General features: G+C 40.0%; 1 protein-coding gene and 1 pseudogene across 5 annotated transcripts in view; one reads left to right on the forward strand and one right to left on the reverse strand.

Annotated features, from left to right (window-relative positions):
* Positions 1 to 6,395: 6,395 nt before the first annotated feature.
* Positions 6,396 to 25,344, forward strand: part of NRF1 (nuclear respiratory factor 1) — a 135,303-nt gene continuing 116,354 nt past the window's right edge. For 4 of the 5 annotated variants that reach the window (XM_055421251.2, XM_055421252.2, XM_088834665.1 and 1 more), the window contains exon 1: positions 6,396 to 6,516. The gene's annotated coding sequence lies outside the window, so the exon portion shown is untranslated. The remainder of the gene's footprint in view (positions 6,517 to 25,344) is intronic. The other variant, XM_088834664.1, reaches the window with a different exon arrangement.
* LOC148778389 (uncharacterized) lies at positions 6,544 to 7,659 on the reverse strand (annotated as a pseudogene).

The raw sequence follows: 25,344 nt of genomic DNA on the forward strand, positions 1-25,344 counted from the left end.
ACAAATCCCTCATCTTGGCATTCCTTGAATATTCTCCCTAACTTTTTGGGGAGTACCCAGGGATAGCAACGTGTGCTCATGAACACTCATTCATCATTATCATCACAGTAGCCACCATCTATCATATCTGTATTTTGTACTGGGACTTCCCAGGTGGTGCAGCAGTAAAGAATCTGCCTGCAGTGCAGGAGACTCGGGGTGATCCCTGGGTCAGGAAGATCCCCTGGAGAAGGAAATGGCAACCCACTCCAGTATTCTTGCCTGGGAAATCCCATGGACAGAGGAGCCTGGTGGGCTACAGTCCATGGGGGTCACAAAAGAACCGAACACGATTTAGTGACTAAACAATATTTTGTACCAAGCAACTGATATAATTAACGGTAATTGGGAAGAGGTAATAATACCCAGCACTTACTACATGCTTCCTGGGTGCCAGGCACTGTCCTGAGTCCTTTATGAGTATTATCTCCTCACCTCTATGTCATGGGTGAAGAAAAGGAAGCTTAAAATGTTAAACCACTTGCCAAAATCTTACCGGTAGGAAGTGGTATGTGCAGGCTTTGAACTGGGAATTTGATCCTAGCATTCATGTTGACTGGGGCCAGCACTCTCTTGTAAGGCAGACCCTGCTTGGGCCAGCCCTTGATGTTCCCAGAGAGGCAAAACTCCTTGAAGTTGCTTGCATTGTGCCAAGGTCCCATCCATCCTTATAGGGCTGGAGTTGTGCACATTCCTAATGAGAGACAGGGCAGGTGCTACTGCCCTTGGAGCTCCACGCAGTCTATCAGTGCGTCCTGAAGAGTGCCCTGTGAAAACAGTTGCCCCAGCTCATCTCTCTTTATTTCTACCTCCCCCTAGTTCTCACATAGCTTCATTTTGATTACCATCTGTATCCCTACTCACGTGGTACTTAACATAGTACAATTTTTTATAGGTAACGAGTCAATCAAATGAGCATTCCAACTTTGTTGGTATCTCAGTTCAGTTCAGTTCAGTCGCTTAGTTGTGTCCAACTCTTTGCAACCCCATGGACTGCAGCACGCCAGGCCTCCCTGTCCATCACCAACTCCCGGAGTTCACTCAAACTCATGTCCATTGCATCAGTGATACCATCTAACCATCTCAACCTCTGTCGTCCCCTTTTCCTCCTGCATTCAATCCTTCCCAGCATCAGGGTCTTTTCAAATGAGTCAGTGCTTCACATCAGGTGGCCAAAGTATTGGAGTTTCAGCTTCAACATCACTCCTTCCAATGAAAATTCAGGACTGATTTCCTTTAGAATGGACTGGTTGGATCTCCTTGCAGTCCAAGGGACTCTCAAGACTCTTCTCCAACACCACGGTTCAAAAGCATCAGTTCTTTGGTGTTCAACTTTCTTTATAGTCCAACTCTCACATCCATACATGACTACTGGAAAAACCTCCAAGCCAGGCTTCAGCAATATGTGAACCGTGAACTCCCAGGTGTTCAAGCAGGTTTTAGAAAAGGCAGAGGCACCAGAGATCAAATTGCCAACATCCGCTGGATCATGGAGAAAGCAAGAGAGTTCCAGAAGAGCATCTATTTCTGCTTCATTGACTATGCCAAAGCCTTTGACTGTGTGGATCACAGTAAACTGTGGAGAATTCTGAAAGAGATGGGAATACCAGACCACCTGACCTGCCTCTTGAGAAACCTGTATGCAGGTCAGGAAGCAACAGTCAGAACTGGACATGGAACAACAGCCTGGTTCCAAATAGGAAAAGGAGTGCGTCAAGGCTGTATATTGTCACCTTGCTTATTTAACTTATATGCAGAGTACATCATGAGGAACGCTGGACTGGAAGAAGCACAAGCTGGAATCAAGATTGCTGGGAGAAATATCAATAACCTCAGATATGCAGATGACACTACCCTTATGGCAGAAAGTGAAGAGGAACTCAAAAGCCTCTTGATGAAAGTGAAAGAGGAGAGTGAAAAGGTTGGCTTGAAGCTCAACATTCAGAAAACAAAGATCATGGCATCTGGTCCCATCACTGCATGGGAAATAGATGGAAAAACAGTGGAAACAGTGTCAGACTTTATTTTGGGGGGCTCCAAAATCACTGCAGATGCTGACTGCAGCCATGAAATTAAAAGACGCTTACTCCTTGGAAGGAAAGTTATGACCAACCTAGACAGCATATTAAAAAGCAGAGACATTACTTTGCCAACAAAGGTCCGTCTAGTCAAGGCTATGGTTTTTCCCGTGGTCATGTATGGATGTGAGAGTTGGACTGTGAAGAAAGCTGATCGCCGAAGAATTGATGCTTTTGAACTGTGGTGCTGGAGAAGACTCTTGAGAGTCCCTTGTACTGCAAGGAGATCCAACCAGTCCATTCTAAGGGAGATCAGTCCTGGGTGTTCGTTGGAAGGACTGATGCTAAAGCTGAGAATGCAATACTTTGGCCACCTCATGCGACGAGTTGACTCACTGGAAAAGACTCTGATGCTGGGAAGGGTTGGGGGCGGGAGGAGAAGGGGACGACTGAGGATGAGATGGCTGGATGGCATCACCGACTCTGTGGACTTGAGTCTGAGTGAGCTCCGGGAGTTGGTGATGGACAGGGAGGCCTGGTGTGCTGTGATTCATGGGGTCGCGGAGAGTCGGACACGACTGAGCGACTGAACTGAACTGACTAGATGGACCTTTGTTGGTAAAGTAATCTCTGCTTTTTAATATGCTGTCTAAGTTGGTCACAGCTTTTCTTCCAAGGAGCAAATGTCTTTTAATTTCATGGCTGCAGTCACCATCTGAGTGATTTTGGAGCCCCCCAAAATAAAGTGTCCCACTATTTCCCCATCTATCTCCCATGAAGTGATGGGATCGGATGCCATGATCTTAGTTTTCTGAATGTTGAGTTTTAAGCCAACTTTTTCACTCTCCTCTTTCACTTTCATCAAGAGGCTCTTTAGTTCTTCGCTTTCTGCTGTAAGTGTGGTGTCATCTGCATATCTGAAGTTTTTTATATTTCTCCCGGCAATCTTGATTCCAGCTTATGCTTCATCCAGTCCAGCATTTCGCATGATGTACTCTGCATATAAATTAAATAAGCAGGGTGATAATATAGAGCCTTGACGTACTCCTTTCCCAATCTTGAACTAATCTGTTGGTCCATGTCCAGTTCTAACTGTTGCTTCTTGTCCTGCCTACCGATTTTTCAGAAGGCAGGTCAGGTGGTCTGGTATTCCCATCTCTTAAAAGAATTTTCCACAGTTTATTTTGATCCACACAGTCAAAGGTTTTGGTGTAGTCAATAAAGCAAAATCTTCTTTATCTCTTACAGTAGATTTTTCTGTATTTTTTCTGAGACTGATTCTAGAATCTCAGGTTCTGTTGAGCCTTTTGGTCAGAGCAATTGGAGTTCCCAGGCTCACTTGTTTTGGAAAGTTCAATGACCCTCTGTACCCACAGGTTCCTCATGTGTGGATTCAACCAACGGTAGATCAAAAATACCAGGAAAAAAAAAATACTTGGAGAAAAATTGCAGAAAATTCCAAAAAGCAAAACTTGAATTTGCTATGCACTGGCAACTATTTACATAGCATTTACATTGTATTTACAATTATTTACATATCATTTACATTTTATTAGGTATTATAAGTAATTTAGAGATGATTTAAAGTATATGAGAGGATGGGAAGATGTGAGTGGGTCCTATGCAAATACTAGAATGTATGCCATTTTATATAAGGGACTTGAGTATCTTGGGATTTTGTTATCTGTTAGAGTCCTAAAACTCCTCCGATACTGAGAGCCACAGGCCAACTGTAATTTGTATTACTTTTCTATTTTTCTGATGTGGGTAGACACAGGTCTTTCATCATATGTTTATTGAAGATCTTTTGGGACTTCCTTGGTGGTCAAGTGGTTAAGACTCCATGCTCTCAATGCAGGGATCACGGGTTTGATCCTTAGTTGGGGAACTAAGATCCTACATGCCCCATAAGCAAAAACCCTACCCTCATGCAACTTCTGAATTGTGGAAGATACATGGTTGGAGAAGTACTGTATAGAAAGTATAATCCAGTGCTTTCAAACTTTTTTGCAACTGTAAGCCAAGAAGAAATGTATTTCATAGCATTATCTAGCACAAACACGCACACATATGTACATACATTTATACACCTGAAATGAGTTTCATAGAACAAGAGTCTGACTGGGTTTGATGTTCTCTGATACTTTCCACTTCTTTTATGGAATGTTGGTCATGACTCACTAAATTAATTTTGTGCTTCATCAGAGGCTCTCAATCTACAATCTGAAAAAAACTGGTAATGGTTAAGAGCACAACTCTGAGGTCAGGCTGATGGCTTTCAGACCTGGCTCCATCTTTTACTCTCTGGGTTTGAACAAGCAATCTCTTACTAATCTTGCTTCTCCATCACCAAAATGAGATAATAATACTGGTATCTACCTCATAGACTCCACTTGAGAATTAAGTAAGAAAGGAGGTAATGTGTATAAGGAATGTAAAATGGGGCCTGACAGGACGTGAAGGCTCAGTAAACATAGGTGTTAAATACTGGGTGTGATGATGGAAGGAGGACAGGAGGGAACGTTTCCTGGAGGAGACCTTAAAGAGGTACTAGGAACTGTTCAGGGGCAGGTTTAAGCAGATACATAGAAGAGAGAGAAGCTCTGTGCAGAGAGCAGTCCTTGCAATAGTTGAGAGATGGGAGAACTTCCTCTGTCCTATGACCAGAGAGCTTTCCAGTTTGGTTGTAGTCTGAGAGAAGTCTGTGGCAGATGAGGTTAGAGATGGCAGCACAGGGTCACACCTTGTCATGGCGAAGGGGCAAACCACTCCAGTATTCTTGCTGAGAACCCGTGAACAGTATGAAAAGGCAAGAAGGTATGACACCGGAAGATAACCCGCCAGGGCCGAAGATGTCCAGTATGCTACTGAGAAGTGCAATTACTAAGAGCTCCAGAAAGAATGGAGGGGCTAGGCTAAAGCAGAAACTAAGGGCCCTGAGGGCACCTCAAAGAGTTTTAAACTTTTAACTTCTGTGTAATGGGATCTTATTAAGCCTGTTAAGTAGAGAAATGACATGATTTACTTTTTTGAAAGACCATTCAAACTGGAGGGTGGAGAATGGATTGGAGAAGGCAATTCCCGCAGCAGAGAGACCATGAAGGATCTATTGCAGTATCTTGATGAGAGATGCGAGTCACCGGGACCAAGGAAAAAATGACATGGAACAACTGTTTCAAAAGATCTAACTGGATAATGGCATTTGAGGGAGAAAGGAGTAATGGATCCTTCCTAGGTTTCTGGCTTGAACACCTAGGTGGTAGGTGGTGACACTCACTCTATTAGAAATGCTGGATAAAAAAGACACTTCGTTTTTAGTTACCGTTGCATTTTGAGATTAATGGAATCTTGCTGAAAATTATAAATATCCGGATTCTGTGAAACTGCTTCCTGACACCCTTCGGGATGTTTATTAAGTCCCTAAAACAACTGGTTCTTAAAGTATGGTGCTTGACAACCATGTGTATTTACGGGTGGGGGAGGAATGGGGAGGGGTGTTAGAAATGTGGGTTACTGGGCTAAGAAGCCAAGATTCTGGTGAAACCATTTGGACCCCAGAATTTAAATAATTAGCCTGAATGACCCCGATACAGGTAGTCTCCAGACCACAATTTAAAAAACAAAGAACACTCTCCGGTGTCTCTAACATTAGTTTTTCTACTCTTGAGCCCTCCCTACTTGCTTGGGGGGGTCCCTATTGCTTCTGACTGCCTCCACTCATCGATTATGTTCTTAACAGTGAGGACTTCCTTTTCCTAACAAGTACGTACATCTCCAGGGTGCCCAGAAAAATATCTGGCAACGAACGGACCCTCTAGAAATGTTTGCCAAACGAATGAATGGGCGAAAACATTTATAGATTGCTTGGTACAAAAACTTCAGCTTTTAAATAGTTCGGCAGAGTTTGAATAGAGAAGCAAAGGTCATTCCAAAGGCTGGGTGAGGATGCGACTGGCAAGGCAGCGGGGAGGAAAGGGCGGGGGAAGCCCCAAGCGGGTGATCGAGGTACACTCGGGAGGTCCTAATTCCCGGGACTCGGGGGGCGAAAAATGAGACTATTTACGGATTAGCAACCATCTTGGGTCGCCTGCCTTACTTCCCCGGGGCGTCCACATTTGACTCTAATACTGTTGCCTCTGCGATTCCGGCCCGATCCAAAACTCTGACGGGAAATGTGAACGCAGGGAGACCTCGGGGGGCTGCGGAGGCCCGAGCCCGAGCCCCCTCCGGGCTGCCCCGCCGGAGCAGCGCCGACCTCCCCATCATGGCGGCGGCCGGGCGGGGAAGCCGAGCCCGTGCGTCGCGTGCGTGCCTCCTCTCCCCCCTCCCCCTCCTCGGCGGCGGCGGCGGCGGCTTAGGCGGCAGCGCTCGCCATTGCCGCTGGTGGCAGGAGGCTGCGAGGAGCCGGCGCGGTCGCAGTCTCCACGGCGCAGGCCCACGGTAGCGCAGCCGCTCTGAGGTGAGTGCCCTACCGCGCAATCTCCAGCTATTTCAGCCCCGGCGCAGCCGCAACACGCCGCCCGCCCGCCGGCCGGCCGGCCCGCCCCGCAGCCAGCACCCTGCCGCCCCCGGCTCCAGGCCTGGGCCCCCGCCGGATTCGGCCCGCCTCGGGCGGGGGGCCCCGGCCCGGCCCAGTCAAACCGCCACCCCGAGGATGCGCAGGCCGCACTAGGCCCCAGGCGTCCTGGCGGGCTCGGGAGGGAGGCGCTGCCCTCCCGAGAGCCCCAGGGTTCCGGCCTGCCCCGCCGCCTAAGGCTCTCGGGGCCGCGGCCTCCTCTCCGCCGTGGAACCCGGGGCCCCGGGCCGGCCTTCCCGTGGGTTCGGGAGCTGGAGGCCCGGGAGAGCGCGCTGGCCTGGGAGCGGGAGGTGGGCGGGCTGCGCGGGACCGGAGCTGCGGCTCCCAGCTCGCCTCCTCGGCCCTTCCCGGGTCTGGTCCGCGGGCGGCGCGGCGCGGCGGGCTGGGCCGGGGCGCGGGAGCCGCTGTCTCCTGCGGGAGAGGAGGCTGGCTCTTCGGGCGACCTCCGAAGCTTCCCTCCCGCCGGGGTGGCGTGGGCTTGTTACCCAGGTAGACTGGGGGACGCTGGAATATGGCGCGTTGCCCACCTTCTTGCAAGTTAGGAGGCGGCAGCGGCGGCAGTTCAAGGAGGAGGGCGCAGAGTCCTTTTGTACGCAGAAATAAGGAGCGACATTGTGTTTTCTTCCCTAGCTAAGATGCTGCGGGTGGAGGGGACTCGGTTCTTTCTGTGCTTGGGGTGTTGGTGGTCCCCAGGGGGAGGGATAGGGGGAGTGGCGCGACCCGGGAACGGACCAAACCTTTGACACTGGGAAGACAGGAGCTCTGGATGGCCTTGTGCATGGGTATTATTCCACAACCCCAGCCTTTCGGGGAGCTCACGGGTTTGCCCTTGCATGTTACCCACTTAACTGGGCCATGATGTCCACCTCTTCTCTCACCTGTTGTGCTGTTGCTGTTGATTCTAAACTTTCGACAGTCCATCTGACTGTGCCCATCAGAACTTGAAGTTGTTAACAATTTTAATATTTTTAGGGCTTCAAATGATAACTGGTCCAGCCAGTTGTCCAGCTGTAGCCTGGTCTCCATCCCTTCTTAAGCATTAGATTAGAATATATTAATTGCTTGTTTTAGAGCTGATGTCAGTTGTGCTTAACTCTTTCTGTAGTCAGAGTAAAATTCACATTTTCTTAAATGTGTAGAAACGGGGTATTGGAAACTCTTACGGTGAAAGGTAGTGTGAGTGAGACTGTCAGCTCGGACAGTGCTCTGCAAGAGAATGGGTATGCACATCTCACACCTTTTGTTGCAGGATATCATCTGCTGTCACAGTGATCCTTTCCCCATTTCACCTTCCCCCAGTTTAAAAAAGAAATTCCTTTTCCTTTGGCCTTGAACAGTAAGTTACTGGATTGTTCCTCACTTAGGGGAGGTGGGGGCGAAGGCTGGGAGATGCTAGGATTTTTTTCTTCCCATAAGTCAGTAGTAGCCTGACTCCCTAGAATTGTGTTTGAAAGTTCTTGATGTGTTATTTCATAGTGAAAATAATGACTAGCCCTTATCTGTGCATCCTAGTGAGATTTCCATCTTTTAAGAGCACTGAAGCAAACATGCAGTTATCAAATGTAATGTATACTTGGGTCCAGAACTGTATGCAGAATTTTTTTGCAGGACTTTTTTTTTTTCACTTTGGACAGGAGTTAGATGTGCCTTTCAACCGGGTCCATCAGGATAAGAATTATTGTTCACTGTCTTTTGGTTCATTCTTATTTGAAGTTCTTTGATTTCAGTGCATGCCGTCCTCCTCCCCCCCCCCCCCATCTCAGACTCAGCATACATGGGGAAAATGATTTTTTGCTTGGAAGTTGTAATCATATTCTCATTTAGGGGAGAAAGAAGATTTCTTATTCCCAAGCCAGGAGTTTTCTTAACCAGGTTTTAAGCAAATTCAGCTCCTAGATTTAGGGAAATATCTCTAGGTGTAGGAGATAATGAGGGCCCTTGTCTAGATGTAGAGGGAATTAAAGGAGAAGGAATTTTAGGTTTACCTCCCAATTCTTGTGTATTCCAATGGAACCCAAAATTGTTGTTTTTTTTTTAAATTAAATCACAATTATGTATCCATCTCTAATTTTGTTAGGTAGCTGAAGACCAACTTCCTAGGATATGAGTTTGCATTGCATCATAGGTTCAAGCAGACTTTCTTCAAGAAGTATTTTATGTGAAATGATAGGAAGTGGGTGACTTTTAAGGGAAATTAAGCTCCTTGTAGTCCGGGTTTAAATTTTTTTATACCTCTTTCCTTATATGTAATAAGGCATTCAATCAGTGTTAGTTGGGGAATGATAATAATATGAGGAACAGTAATGATTGAAATTAAATTTTTTTCCACAAGTATCTGAACAGGCATGTTGGTTTCTGGAAGGACTAAACTGTCAGCCTTTAGAAACACACCCTCCAGTCTCTGGAGAACCGGAAGTTATTGCATACATTCAGCTTCTGTCAGATATCTTTAGGCAAGCTCAGTCCTTCACGCTGCAGTGGGATCTTCCATCCACTCATTGCCCCTCTGTAAAGTTGGCGGGGAAAGGGGGAGGTCTGTGGGTTGTTGAGTCACAGAAGTGTCTAATCTCAAGAGTTTCCGCGTACTCTGTAGGGCTGTAATTGATTCAAGAAATTTGATATTTGAATTTAGATGTTTATATGTGATTAAGTGTGATGTTGATTAATATGTTTGTGTGTATATATATATGTATATATATAGTATTTGGAAAATCATTCTTACCGAAGAATATCAATCTTTGGTTTTATAAAAAACATTTCAGAAAATGCTTTATACCAAAGTCCATTTTCTCTGTCCTCTTTCACGTTTTCCTTGAGAGCTGAAGCTAGTGTTTTCAGCCTGAACTTACCCAGATAATTTTTCCTGAATGCTTAGTAAAACAGCAATGGAAAAGAAACCCACTTTTTAAGTTTATTTTGGAAACATTTTATTTAGACCAAGTCCAATCAGTATTTTTTTAGGCTCTGGATACATGTTAATTTTTGAGCATTATGTATCATATAGTTTCTTCCTTATTAACTCTGTGGTGGATTATCTACTTTCTTGGCTTTTCAGGTAGTACTTTTATCCATCAGTATTTGAAGGAGGTCAGGCTGGAAGAGAAAGAGTAAAGGAGGTGAAACAAATCAATTTCAGGTGTTTCCAGACAAGTATAACCACATTGAGCTATTGGAAATTTTAATCCTGGGGCAACGAGAATGCTTTGTCTGAAGTTACTTTAATGTAATATGGAGAAAACTTAGAAAATGAACAGAATTTATAATTGCTAAGTGGATTATATATACCTTGGAGTATATATATATATTTTTTTTTTTTTTCCTTGCAGTGTGATTCATAATTAAGCTAAAATGTTTCAGTCCTTCTCAGAGCGGTTTAATTACTGAACCTTCAGAAATGTTTCATCACATGGTCTTTAGTCCTAAAATGTGAACATTTATATGAACTGAAGAAAAGTCAGAAATACAACTTCATAAAGATATTCTTTAAAAGACTCATGTGCCGCCCCGCCCCCCCGCCTCCACATAAGAAAGGCAAAACAAAACTAGGGGGCATTTAAGGCAGGCCTACTACACTTGATCCTTTGAGGTCAGTCTGTATTTTATCATCAACAGCAGTCACTTAGAAAATAAACCGACCATAAGGAATCTTCTCCAGAATTCTAACTTGATAACCTTCCTTATCAAACTGCTTCTGAGCCATTAGATAATTTGTGAGGAAGCCATGCCTAGTGAGGGAAGAGTGTGTGTGTGTGTGTGTGTTGGGGGAGAGATGGTAGGGATTTTAATAAAATCTGGTTTTATTCGTTGGATGATCATTGAAATTTTGGTGATGTATTTTTAAAAGAAGCTAAAAGAGCTACTTTTGTATGGGTCATCATTTTGATGATATACGTGATTTGGTGTCTACTGTTCGCAGTGTATTATTTAGTATATCAGGCTTCCCTGGTAGTTCAGACAGTAAAGTATATCAGTATCGTATTCACATTTGTTCATGTATGCTGATTTCTTTGGTTACAAATGTGAAAAGTTTGGCTGACAGTTTAAGTGGAAATTTTCTTCAGAACTCTTCAGTGGTGCCTGTTGGATAAACTATGCCAAGCCTTTTTCAGAATCATGAAGAATGAACTTTGTGTGCTTAAAATGTTGAGACCATTTTTTAAAAAGAGCTTATATTTACTGTTGTTAATTGTAAAGTCTTAGCTTTTTAGAACTTGGAGAGTCTGTTTTGTTGCTGGCACTGAATGCTAATGTGGTTAGGCTGACAGCTAAACCTACAAAAGACAAGAGGAAGTGAGGAAATATCCCCATGAAACATTGCTTCAAAACTAAGCGGTGGACTTGAAGTGGAGAGCTAGGGACCCAGTTCAGTTCAGTCGCTCAGTCATGTTCGACTCTTTGTGACCCCATGGACTGCAGCATGCCAGGCTTCCCTGTCCATCACCAACTCCTGGAGCCTACTCAAACTCATGTCCATTGCATCGGTTTGCCATCCAACCATCTCATCCTCTGTCTTCCCCTTCTCCTCCCATTTTCAATCTTTCCCAGCATCAGGGTCTTCTAATGAGTCAGTTCTTCACATCAGGTGGCCAGAGTATTGAAATTTCAGCTTCAGCATCAGTCCTTCCAATGAATATTCAGGACTGATTTCCTTTAGGATTGACTGGTTGCTAGGGACTAGGGCACTTAATTTGATTTATGCTCAAAAGAGAATGAGGCATCCCCTCCACTGAGAAATAACCTTACGTGTGTCCTCACTCTGGAGTTTTGCCATTCATTCACCAGGTAGCATTTAAATATATACTATATTCCAGACATGTTCTACATGCAAGAACAAATAAATCATGGGCTTTGTCTATAGGGAAGAAAGATAAGGGTTCAACTAACTATAATACAACTTGTTGAGCACTAAAATGAAGAAAGAGTGGTGTGGGATTATAGAAGAAGGGAGGGAATTCTGGGGGAAGGGATGAGTGATGCAGGGAGATTAAGTGAGGTTAGGGAAGACTTTTCATTTAGTGGGTGTTTTAAGTATTGGGTTAGCCTAAAAGTTGGTTTGGGTTTCTCTGTACCATCTTAAAGACCTGAATGAACTTCCTGGCCAACCCATTAGGACTTTGAAGGATGAGTAGCTGCTTTACTGATGAAAAAGAAGAGGCTAGAGGAAGGACATTGATAGTCTGATTTGAGAAACACCAAGTAGATTTTGCTGTACTTCGGGAAGTACTGGAAAATGAAGCTGGTGAGATTGTGGCCTGATTAGGAAGAACATGGAGTTAAAGATTGTAGTTGGTTAATGGATAATGATGATGCCTTTAATAAAATAAGGAATTCATAGGGAGAACAGAGCTTGAGGAGGAAGGTAAATAGGGTGTGATGTATGATGCTAGGGGTAGGGATCAAGATAACGTCGAATAGGTAAAGTTAGGTACCTGACGATTTGGACTTTAGATCAAGGGAAAATGGGGAGGGGGGTCTGTTAGGATCTTTGTATTCATGGGCATAATGTGATGTAAAAACTGCCAAAGAGTACAATATCAAGAGTGAGGAAACAACTGAGGGCAGTCCTGGGTAGCATCTGTATCTGCAGGTCAAGTGGAAGAACAGAGGCCTGTAAGGGAAGTTGAAAACCAATGCCTGAAGAGAGAAGGCAAACGGTATAGTGTTGAAGAAACTGAGGATAGGGATTAAGAGAATTTTAACAGGGTATAGCAATGTGAGGAATACTGCAGAGCTCCTTGGGATAAAAACTGGATTTTATCAGGATATGTGTATGTGTGTGTATGTATGTATTATTTTGTCATGAATCATGATAATTAAACAGTAGATTTATAGAGTCTTATTGAATATGGAGGTAGAGCCTTAAAACACAAGTTAATGGATGACGAGTGTTTAGAAATATGTCCTGTTATTCAGGGGAATTACAGCATTAAAAACTTTGGGAGATGACTTAAGTTTTAACAATTAGAGTTTATGTATTTGGGTATATATAGTGTAGCATATGTGAGCTTATCATCTCTTAAAACACAAATTCCTTTTGAAGGGTTTCGAGGTTTTATGATATTTATACGATACAGGCAGGGGTTTTTAACTTGGGTTTTATAATTCTGGGGTTCATGGATATATTTTGGCTATGAGATTCTGGGTCTTGAAATTGTTTGAAAAATACTGTGTGGGCCTATGTGATTTTTCTGTGAAGAGGGTCCTTAACTTTTATAAGATTCTCAAGGGGTTCTTGACACAGAATAAGTTAAGGGCCTTTTTGGCCCTTGGTAATGTAAGTGTTGGCTGTGTTAGTGGCTGAAATCAGTTACCCTGACTGGACTAGATCAAGCAAGGCAAAGAAATTTTGAGTAGGTGTTTGGGGTGAGGAACTTTGGGAAGATGGAAGGTACCTTTCAGAGAGAAGAGTAGGAGCACCAGAAGGAAGGTGGGAGGAATGCCAAAGCAAAGCTTAACTAGCTTTAGAATTTTGTCAAGTCATCTGAATTCCTTGCTTTTTTTATATTCCAGAATTTACACTTGTACTGTATATGACTATTCATGCACTCTATACAATAGACTTTTTGGGAGGATCAAATTACTATTGTTTTAAAGAGAAAGTGAGTTTTGAAAGAAAGCTAAACAGTTCATTAGGTTACAATCAAACTCACTTTTTAAATTTTAATTTTACATTGGAGTAGTTGATCTATAATGTTGTGTTAGTCTCAGATGTACAGTAAAGTCAAATTCATTTGTAAGGTTGCTTATATGCACTTTAGAAAACTTCTAAAATACACATATAAATATATTCTTTGCTGTCTGATCCACCAGGGAAGTCCATAGAAAACCTCTACAGTGTACACATATCAATCTGGTGATCTGGGACAAGACATTTATTTTCTCCTTGCTTAATTTTTCTGATTGTGAAATGAAAATACCATTGGCTTGTTTTATAGAGTCTGTATGAAATATGACAATTTAGAAATGTTTTAAGATCTAAGATGATTTAATGGTAACAAATTGCTAGTGTCCGTGTTTCTTAAATCATTGATAAAATGTAGAAATTTAAGCAGGTTACTTAATAATGTTTCATACTAGAACTTTACTTGGCTCTCAAAGTATTTCATTCTGAAGTTTTAGATAATTGATCATTTTTACTTTCTTCTTCTAATCTTTGAAATTAGATTAGGAGGCAATTTTGTCAGCTAGGCCCTAGATTCTAGTCAGTGATCTCTAACTTTTGTTGTCACCCTTACAAGTAAGTTTTGAGCACATAGTCTGCAAAACATTTATTTATAGATGGTATTCCTGTTATCGTACTAATATATTTATGTGCTTTATAAAATATGTAGCAGGTAAACATTTTAAAAGGATCAGGTAAAATTTGTCTTGCTAATTGGTTTAATGATGGTTCAGTAATTTGTGAGCTTGATTTGCTTGTTTTTGTAAATATATTTGCTTATAATTCATGTTTTTTTCTGTAATTAATGCCAGTTGGCAGTTGTATAGGATACCCTGTAAAAATATTGGTAAATGTAAGAATTACATGAATAAACATGTTGGATAATCTTAAGAAAATTTGTGTTATGCAACTTGCAATTGGGCTTGTGTTTGTGTATTATCTTTGAAAGTGAAAGTCGCTCAAGTTGTGTCCGATTCTTTGTCCCATAGTCCATGGAATTCTCCAGGTCAGAATACTGGAGGGGTAACTTTTCCCTTCTCCAGGGGATCTTCCCAACCCAGGGATCAGACCCAGGTCTCCCACATTGCAGGTGGATTCTTTACCAGCTGAGGCACCAGGGAAGCCCAAGAATACTGGAGTGGGTAGCCTTTCCCTTCTCCAGCAGATCTTCCCGACCCAGGAATTGAGCCGGGGTCTCCTGCATTGCAGGCGGATTCTTTACCAACTGAACTATCAGGGAAGCCCTTTGTCTCATTAAACAATTGTTAAATAAAATTTTCGATAGTAGATCTTTCACATAATAATCACAAATGAAAGAGTCAGTTTGCTACATAAAAACACCATCATGTGTGTGTTACTTGCTCAGTCGTGTCTGACTCTCTGCAACCCCATGGGCTGTAGCCTGACATGTTCCTCTGTCCATGAAATTCTCCAGGCAAGAATACCGGAATGGGGTTGCCATTTCCTTCTCCACAGGATCTTCCCAACCCAGGGATTGAACCTGGGTCTCCTGCATTGCAGGCAGATGCTTTACCATCTGAGCTACCTTAAGGTCTTTTGACCCTAAACTGAATTTAGAAACTAAATCTGAAGAAATAATTCCAGTATCACCAATTACTGATTGATTGTTAACATTTTTGTCTTCCTTAATTTTTAATCTCTGTATTTTGAAATTTTCTCTACATTGAAAATGTATAATTTTTGTAGTGAAAATTTTTAGAAGAAATTAAGTGGCCGAATCAGTGGTTATCTTTGGTTTATGAAAATATATGCTTATAATGAAAATGCATTAAGTATGATTATGGCCATAATATAATTATGGCCGTAGGGAGTCACTAACAGATTTTGCGTGCACAAGTCAATTATTCTCACTAGGCCTATTTCCCCATTTGGAAAATGAAGAGTACAGAAATGGTAAAGTTTCTTACTAAATAAAAAGTTCCTTCTAAAATTATTTTTGAGTTGTGTTATGACATGTTAATAAATATATTTTCTTCTTGTAAAAAGCATGTAAATATGTTCATTGTAGCAAAGAGAAAAAATTTGAAATAATTGTAAATAAACCATTTACAGTTGTTTACATAGATATTTAATTATGGTTTTAAATATTTTCTAAGTATACATGTATGTACTTGCATGTACACTCACACTGTGCACATATGTACTGTATGATAATATGAAATAGTACTCTGTATATTGTCTTGAACCAGAAATGCCTAAGGATGTTTGATTTGTCAGTTTTTGCCTTGGAACTTTCTTAATGGAAAATTATTAAATCCATTTCACTGAAATATAAAAGACATTGAAAATTTCTATCCAAATACAAATTTGTCCAGGAATGCTTACTGCCTGTTTCATGCTCTGTATGGTTTTGCTGAGGTAAGGGTAACTTGGAGTAAGAATGGAAGGGCTTGCCTGTGAAAGCTTACTTAGTGAAGAATGAAAGCTAAATCCTTGGTTAACCTCAGCTTCATTCACATATTAACTTGCTTTTTCTCCACTCTGTCCTCACAGTTCCTGAGCCAGGATTCCTATTTATAGGATAGTTTCTGGTTTGTGTTAAAGTTTCTAGTCTTTTATTTTGTCCTGGGACCTTCTGAGTTGTTATATTCCCATTGAGAATAAGTTGATATTAGTAGCAGCAATCATTTAATACAGAAGTATTAAATAAAAATGCTTATTTTTTTAAAAAGCATTATCTGTGGAAGGTTCAAAAGATTTATGTACGTAAAATATAAATATCTGTGTTTATAAAATGCTGTGTAGCCTAATCCATGCTCTATCTCAAATAAGTATGTGATGTATATAATTCTAGTTTCATGTAAAGAATACTGGCTTTTTCTCACCTTTCTTAAAGATTTTGTGCAGTGGATTCTCTTTAGAAAAGTTAATAATATAACCCAATTTTCTTGCCTATTCCTTTTAGTTCTGCTTTAGTCTTTCTGGAAGCTGGTTTGTTTGTCCTTTTTTTTGTTTATTCCTTAGTTATAAAAATTTAAGTTGTCTAGTCATTTTTCATCGAAGTATAGTGTAAAGCCTATGGAAGTGTATGTTGGAAGGAAAAAAGTCTGATTTGTTCATTCTTTTCCCTTCTACTTTGAAAATTAGAAACTTCCAGGAGAAAAACTTAATCATTTATACTTGACAATTAAGATGGTTAAATCAGTATCTTTCAGACATAGGAGTAGGTGGACAATCTGGGAATAAGTACAGACTTTTTGCCTCAAACTTTTTTTTTTTTCAGTGTGTCCGAAAGATGTGAGAGCAGCAGCTAATTCTAGCTTGAGAATCCACCGAGATGGATTGTTTTCATACCATAGAGATCCATTTTGTAGCTAGATGAGTGGTATATATCCAGTGTACTTTAAATAGGTAATCTTTGGCTAGTATTAATTTAAGGCCTTTGGTAAGGTAGTGGTTCTTATCTTTTAGGCTAGCACAGTTTTGAAATTCTATTTCTTAAAGAATAGTGATTATTTTATGACAGTAATTGTTTTCCCTAAAAAATAAAATAATATGCAACTGTTCTATGTAAATATGTATGCTCAGATGTGGCCTACCCGCAGAGTGTAAGAACTCTATATCCAGTGGCCTAATTGACATCTCTTACCCAAGATAAGTGTACCTCAGATTACACTTCATCCCAAAATGAGATTCCCTTTTCAAACTTGGCCCTGTTCCATTCTTACCTCAGTGAAGGGTATCACTGTTTCATCTATTTTCTCAGAACAGAAACCTTGCCTTTTCATATTGTCAAATCGTGTTTAACTTTCTAAATAAGCTCAAATTGTCCTCTTCATTTCTACCATCACCACTTACATTTGCGTAGTTGTTTCTTTTCTGGACTGTTACGATAACCTATAACTTAACTATAAGTTAACCTATAACTTAACCGTGCATCCACACTGGCTGAACACTAGTCCATTCTCCTCATTGCAGATAGAGTTAATCGAACTTTTCCAAATAGACAAGTTTGATCATGCCACCCATTTAGGATGAAGACAGAGCTCCTTAATGTGGCTGTACCTGAACTCATTTTGTGTCAGACATGCTGCCCTAACCATTAGACCTTTCCTATTGCTGTTCCTTCTGCCTGGAAATCTTTTTCCTTTCTTCTCTCTGGTAAAATCTTAAAAATTTTTTCAAGCATCTACTCAAGCATCATTTCCTCAGGGAAGTTTTACAAGATTTCCCTTATTTTTGTACTTTTTCTTCACCATGTATGTCTATATGTCATCTTACATTTGTTGGTTTATTACTTGGTATATGTCTGTCCCTCCCACCAGATTGTAAGCTTTATGAAAATAGATATCATGTTGGTGTTCATCACCAAGCACAGTGCCTGACACATAATAGTATGTTTTTGAATGCCATGTTTTGTATTTTCATCCTCAGCAGCCCCAGTGTAGGATTTCTAGATTTTTTTTTCTTTTTTATACCCTATTGAGAAGCAGGAGACTAGATTCTGCAGCTTCCCATTACTGATTTGATTGTGTGGGATGCATTTCCAAGAGTGTTGTATATTATATAGTTCTTTGTGAAAGAATTCTCTCTATAGGCTAAGTTTATACCAGGGAAGTAAAACCAGTTTTAATTCAGGCCGCTTACTTAGAAAATGACTGAAGAACAGCTCATCAATTCAAATTGGTTTAACATATTATCTTGGTATTGCTTGAGGCCTTTTCATGCTTGCTAAATGAATTACTCATTTTGATTGTATTGACAGCAGGGTGAAATTATTTCAGGAGACAGGTAGATAGTATAGGTCTAGTTGAGAGCTGGAAAATTAAAAAATAGAAGGGTTGTGGCAGCTGCAGTAGTCTACCTTGGGTTATCACCTGTGGGTTTTTCCCCTCTTTTGTAACAGTGTAAGTCACCGTGAGCCTTTTTTTTTTAAAAAACATGTTGGAGTATAGTCGATTTACAATGCTGTATTCATCTCATGTATAGCAAAGTGGTTTATTTATACATATATCTCTTCTTTTTAAGATTCTTTTCCCATATAGGTTATTACAGAGTATTGAGTACTGTTTTATATTCAGTGTGTGTGTATGTTAATCCCAACCTTCTAATTTATCCTTTCCCCCACCTTTCCTGTTCGGTAGCCATATTTTGTTTTCTAAGCCTATGAGTCTGTTTTGTGAATAAGTTCAGTTGTATCATTTTTCAGATTCCACATATAAGTGAAATCATAATATTTGTCTAACTTCACTTGGTACAGTAATCTGTAGGTCTGTCCATATTGCTGCAGATGGCATTTCATTCTTTTTTATGGCTGAGTAATACTCCATTAAATAACACCACATCTTTATCCATTCATCTGTTGTACATTCTACCTTGGTTTATTGTATGTGGGGTTTTTCCCTCCCTTTTTTGTTACAGTGTAAGCCAGTGGTTCTTAATAGTTATTGAGAACTCAAGAGTTTGTGTTTATATGGGTTGTAACTTATGATACTTATTATATTAGAAATTACAACATGTTTATTAATTTAAAAATAATAATATACCCAATGCATGTTAAAATAAGTGAAACATTTTAATTAAAAATAACTATTTTCTAAAATAGCAATTTAGTGAGAAGAATATTATTTTACAGTTTTTGCAAATCTCTTTACTGTCTGGCTGGATAGAAGACCCCTGGATACTCCTATCTGCTTTCACACTCAGTCTGCTGCAGTATGTTACAACTTCTGTTAAAGTATAAGAAGATCTGGCCTCATACTAAATATGTAGTTGGAAAAGGAGAAAGTATTTTAAGAGCATTTTCAGATTATTGTAGATGATATTCTTTGATGTACTAAAATTCAGCAATGTTAATTTCTTCAAGGTTAATTGCAATGTGGAATCTGAAACCACATCTGTGCTTTGTTACATTAAAATATATTGGTTTTCATGCACTTTGAATCTTTTAACCCAGGCATGGTTTTTACGCAGATCTTCCAAATGTTGGCATAAAAGTCACATTCTTGAACACTACCACTCATCTCATCAGAAAAGGCTTTTAAGTAATGGAAAATCAAGTTCACTGTGGTGGATACAGTTTTACAAAGTTCTGATTATCACTTGAAATACCCAATTTTATCATTGACAAGAAATGCTCTCAGTTGCTTGAAGTTATGGGCTCACTTTGTTCATTTTTGGAAAAATGTCTGTATTTACCCAGGTCTGAATAGCCACATAGTTTGTCTGTTAGCCACTCTTTCAAGTAAAAATGGTATTCCTTGGGGAAAAAAGGCTAAAAAATTTTTAAATAACCATCATACTTCCGAATACAGAAGTACTCTGTATACTTTTTGATTATCATTTCCATTCAGTTGCTCAGTCATGTCTGACACCATGGACTGCAGCACACCAGGCTTCCCTGTCCATCACCAACTCCCGGAGCTTGCTCAAACTCATGTCCATCAAGTTGGTGATGCCAGTCAACCATCTCATCCTCTGTCATCCCATTCTCCTCCTGCCTTCAGTCTTTCCCAGCATCAGGGTCTTTTCCATTGAGTCACTTCTTCATATCAGGTGGCCAAAGTATTGGAGCTTCAGCTTCAGCATCTTCCAATGAATATTCAGGACTGATTTCCTCTGGATGGACTGGTTGAATCTCCCTGCAGTCCAAGGGACTCTCAAAAATCTTCTCCAGCACCACAGTTCAAAAGCATCAATTTTTCAGTGCTCAGCTTTCTTTATAGTCCAACTCTCCCGTCCATACATGACTACTGACAAAAGCATAGCTTTGACTAGACGGACCTTTGTTGGTAAAGTGATGTCTCTGCTTTTTAATATGCTGTCTAGGTTTGTTGTAGCTTCTCTTCCAAGGAGCAAGTGTCTTAATTTCATGTATGAAAGTGAAAGTCGCTTAGTCGTGTCCGACTCTCTGTGACCCCATGGACTGTACAGTCCGTGGAATTCTCCAGGCCAGAATACTGGAGTGGGTAGCCTTTCCCTTCTCCAGAGGATCTTCCCAACCCAGGGATTAAACCGGAGTCTCCTGTATTGCAGGCGGATTCTTTACCAACTGAGCTATCAGCGAAGCCCTTTTAATTTCATGTATAATTTTGATTATACAGAATAGTAAAAAGACATGAATTCAAGGGTGAAGATTTAATAAATTTTTTACTCCTTCATGAATACATTCTTAAATAGTGAGGTTGATTCTTTTACTGTGAGTACGTGAGGGTGAAGAATACAATGACAACCAGAACTGTTCAGTACCATTGCCTTAAATTGTGCTAATATTGCCAGTGCTTTTACCCTACCATTGCTTTTGCATTCTAAGAGCAGATATAAGCACAATGAGAAAAGACAAAGAATGGCTTAGCTATTATGAAAATAGTTTGACCCAGGGATTCCCAGGTTTCTAAGGCTCACTTTGAGAACTGCTACTGTAAGCTATTTAAGGGTTGAACCAATCATCCCACATGTACCCCTTCAGTTTCTGGTCCAGGATTTTACACAGAAAAGGTGCTTAAAAGATATTTGTTTAATGAATGTGATTTGATGACATTTAAACAGGGCAAAACTTGATGAGTAAATTTATGTAGCTGCCTCCATCCGTCCAAGCAGGCTTGATCAGGCAGCTTTCCCATAGACCTTGGTGAGAACAGGGTGAACAAATGGAATGTGGATGATAAGATACTTGGTAAATGCAAATGATGAAATACCTGAATATAAGGTGATGTTGAAATTAGAATTAACTAATTTCAGGAATGCACAGGAAAAGGATACACATGTACAAGTTCCTACAAAGCCAATACTTTGAGCCTTGTTAGGTTTCTATTAAGGAGTCTTCTACTTTTTGAGTCTTTACATTTGTAGTGGTTTAAGAAAGGATCCTCAAGTTAAGATAGATCTGATCTGACAAATACCTCATTTAAATTTCAATAGGTCTCAGCTTGTGCTTGATCTAGTAAAGTCTTCAAAAAGAGTTATTGAAGGTGAATGTTAAAAACAAGTCACTTTTTATGAAAAATAGTGACTAAAAGTCCTTGGTCTAAATAAACTGCGGACCCACATAGTCATTTTCCTCTTTAAGGAAATATGTCCAGTGGATACCTGACTGTGTATTTTGGGGCAAGAATTGGGTGATAAGATGGTGTGATATACCCTCTTTTAAGTGTAGAAACTTCAGTTCATCCAGCTAAGTTTTTATAATCTCAGAATTTGTTAAATAGTACTTCTCTTGTTTTGAAGTGATTAGTTTGTTACAGGTTTTCTAGTTTCAGTTCAGTTCAGTCGCTCAGTCGTGTCTGACTCTTTGTGACCCCATGAAGCACAGCACGCCAGACCTCCCTGTACATCACCAACTCCCAAAGTTCACTCAAACTCATGTCCATCGAGTCGGTGATGCCATCCAGCCATCTCATTCTCTGTTGTCCCCTTCTCCTCCTGCCCCCAATCCCTCCCAGCATCAGAGTCTTTTCCAGTGAGTCAACTCTTCCCATGAGGTGGCCAAAGTATTGGAGTTTCAGCTTTAGCATCAGTCCTTCCAATGAACACGGGCTAGGATATAGGAATGGGCAGTAAATTGGGATTTGAAATGGGAAGGAACAGTGTTAGTTCTAAACCATCCCAGGTCTTTCTCTGCTCCCACCCCCAATCCCTACTTTTAAAAAACTTCTCACTTCTAGTTCAAATAAAGATTGTAAGAGGTAAAGGCATTTCAAACCATCAAAACCACACACTTTTTTGTTTCATGTTAAAAGTTCCTGAGTCTCCTTTAAACATATTGTAAATTTTTGTCCTTTTCGTCTTTGGAAAGTCATTGCTTTGGTTTAGAGTGAATACTACCAAAAAGTTGGATAAGGTAGGCACTAGTTAAACTTTGGTCATCATCATACCTATTTAACAGTAAGAGAGGATTCAGCTAGTACAGGGGTGTGTTACTATTTGAGAGTCATTTATGTGTGCTTCTTGTCCTAGGTGCCATGTCCTGGTTAGAAACCATTTAAAATCACCAAACTGGAAACTATCAGTCACCTTTTAAGGCTGTCATAAAAATAAGATTAACTTTATTTTTATGACGTCCTTAAAAGACCAAATTCTGTTTTAAAACTAACTAAAGTAAAAAGTCTGTTTTCAGAGTTGTAAGTGGAAATGTAAAATAAAGTCAAATTAAAAATAATTCATGTATTACAAATTAAAGATAATTTATGTGTTACATTTCCTGAACAGATTTAATTTTGAGCTCTGTGTGCAAGGTACCAATGGGAATGGTTGCTATAGATATTTTATGGAATACAGGTTTCAGATTGTTATTTGCTTGTAAATATACACATGAAAACCTACTTTCAGGACTCCTGCTTTAAATTTTCCAGAGAACTTTCTCACTTATAAAAGATATACTTGTAACTGTTACTCCTGAGGTACCACATCCCAGTTAAGTAGTTTGCAATGAAAGTTGAGTACTGCTTACTACTTTGATATGACTTCTGTAGCTACCACCTTTAAATTTTTTTAAAATACTAAAGGCATAAATAAGGATGTAGAACAATATAATGAATACCATATATCTTCTATCCAGCTTAAAAAATAAAATATCTCAGATAATATTGAAGCCTCCTGGCCATTCTTTCCCCATCCTTTCCATCTGTGACCATTATTCTGAATTTGCCGTTTATCATTCCCCTTCATTAAAAAAGCAACAACTTTACCTTTATGTGTTTTATCCATAGGAAAGATAATATTGTTTTGTGTGTTTTTAAACTTACATGAGTTTGATGCATGTCATTATAGTTTATTCATTTTACATGCTGTATAATATCTGATTCAGTGAAGTATAAAAGTAGTATATAATCTTTGTAGAGAATTTTGAAAATAAAAGAAAATATAAAGATGAAAAATTTGTAGCCCTGTCATCCAGAGATACCACAGTTAGTTTTTTTTTCCCTTTGATTACCCTGCTTCCCACTTATATTTATGCATTTTCTGGGTACATTTTAATATGAATGGGATACAGTTTTATGGATTACGTAAAACTGCACAATAGCCACATAAGGGCTATAATCCTTTTTTAGTTGAAAAATAAAATGAGCTTTCCATATTAGATATTCCACATAGACCAGGTATTCCACATACACCTAGTAAATTTGCTATCTATATCAATTATTGATGATGTGTTTCTTAGTGTGGAAACACTGTATAAGTGGCATCTGGGAAGAGTTAGATGGTATTAACATCTTTTTAAAATTTAAAACTGAAATTTTTGTAGTAAACTTAGCAGATAAATGACACCTCTTTAAATATTAAGTACTTTTCTGGTTTTAACTTATTGATTAAAATGAAAAAAATGAAATATTTTATGCATCTATGTTCAAGATCTATATGAGGAAAACTACAAAGCTCTAATGAAAGAAGAGCTAAAATAGATATTAACGGATAGGAAGACTCAATAGTGTTAAGATGTCAGTTCTTCCCCCCTTAATCTGCAGATTCAATGCAGTCCCAATTAAGATCCCAGCAAATTATTTCATGGATATCAGCAAACTGATTCTAAAGTTTATATGGAGAGGCAAAAGGTCCAGAATAGCTTAATACATTATTGAAGAAGAACCAAGTTAGAGGACCAACACTGCTTGACTTCAAGACCCACTATAAACTGTAGTAATCAAGGCAATGCAGTGTTGGTGAAAGAACAGACAAATAGATCGTGAAACAGAATAGAGGGCCCAAAAATAGATTCCTATAAATATAGTCAACTGATCTTTGATAAAGGAGCAAAGATTGTCTCTTCAACAAATGGTGCTGAAACACCTGGATATCTACCAGCCAAAAAATGAATGTAGACACAGACTTCATACTCTTTATAAAAATTAACTCAAAATGCATCATAGACCTAAGTGTGAAACACAAAACTATGAAACTCCTGGAAGATAACATCAGAGAAAATTTAGATGACCTTGAGTATGGTGATGACTTTTTAGATACACCAAAGGCACAACCCATGAAAGAAAGAATTGATAACTGGTACCTCTCCGCAGTGGGATATTATTTAGCACTAAAAAGAAATGAATTAAAGCCAAGAAAGACTTGCGTGTGTGCTAAGTCACTTCGGTCGTGTCCGACTTTGCGACCCTATGGACTGTAGCCCGCCAGGCTCCTCTTCTGTCCATGGGATTTTCTAGGTGAAAATACTGGAATGGGTTGCCATGCCCTCCTACAGAGGATCTTCCTACCTAGGGACTGAACTCTAGTCTCTTGCATTGCAGGCAGATTCTTTACCTGCTGAACCACCAGGGAAGCCCCACTGTTAACAGTTCTTAAAGAGGACCAGACTTCTAAAGATCTAAATAATCGATATAATTCTGTTTGTGTGTACATTTGTACATGCCCCAAAGTGCAGCAGAATTGTGTATCAATAGGACTGTATCAGATCTTATCTGTGTATGTATCCAGTTCACCTGAGACAGTCTTCCTAATACACATTTTGGACCTCATGGTTGAAAATCTCCTGGTGCAGAATCTTGGAGTTTTGTTTTGCTCCTTACTTTCTGCATGCTAGTTTGTTAGGATAGGTGCAAACCCACCTCTCCAGTGCCCCCCAGTGGTTGTCTTTGCTTTGCAGGAGGATGCCTATTGGTGGGAGAGCTCATTGCTTCCTAGCAACAACCAGCTCTGTCTTCACACCCCTGTTAGAAGAATGATCTGTTTGCCGGGATTCTGCCTTACCTACCTTAACTTCTTGCTTATTTGTTCTTATCGAGGTCACATAATATTTATAATTCCTCTTAATAATTCTTTAATATTTAATGAGAGGTCATTTTCGGTAAAGCCCTTTCTTCTCTAGGTTTAGACATCTCCATTTTTTTTCAACTATTCCTTATCATAATTGACTTTTTCACAGTCCCAATGTACTTTTAATTTTTGACATCTTTAAGAAAGTAAAGTACTCACAGTACAGTGACAACAGGAAATGTCCTGTTCTGAAATTTGGTCTTGAGATAATAAAAATGCTCCCAAAATGACAATTTAAAAACGTAATCCCCACCCAAATATGATTCCTGACTTTTGAGACAGTTGTGAATATTGAATGGCAAGGGAAGGGAGGGTGAAGTGCA

The sequence above is a fragment of the Moschus berezovskii genome, chromosome 3 (assembly GCF_049115385.1).
Source record: "Moschus berezovskii isolate FMDL1 chromosome 3, NW_MosBer_1.0, whole genome shotgun sequence".
In the NCBI taxonomy this organism is placed as follows: Eukaryota; Metazoa; Chordata; class Mammalia; order Artiodactyla; family Moschidae; genus Moschus; species Moschus berezovskii.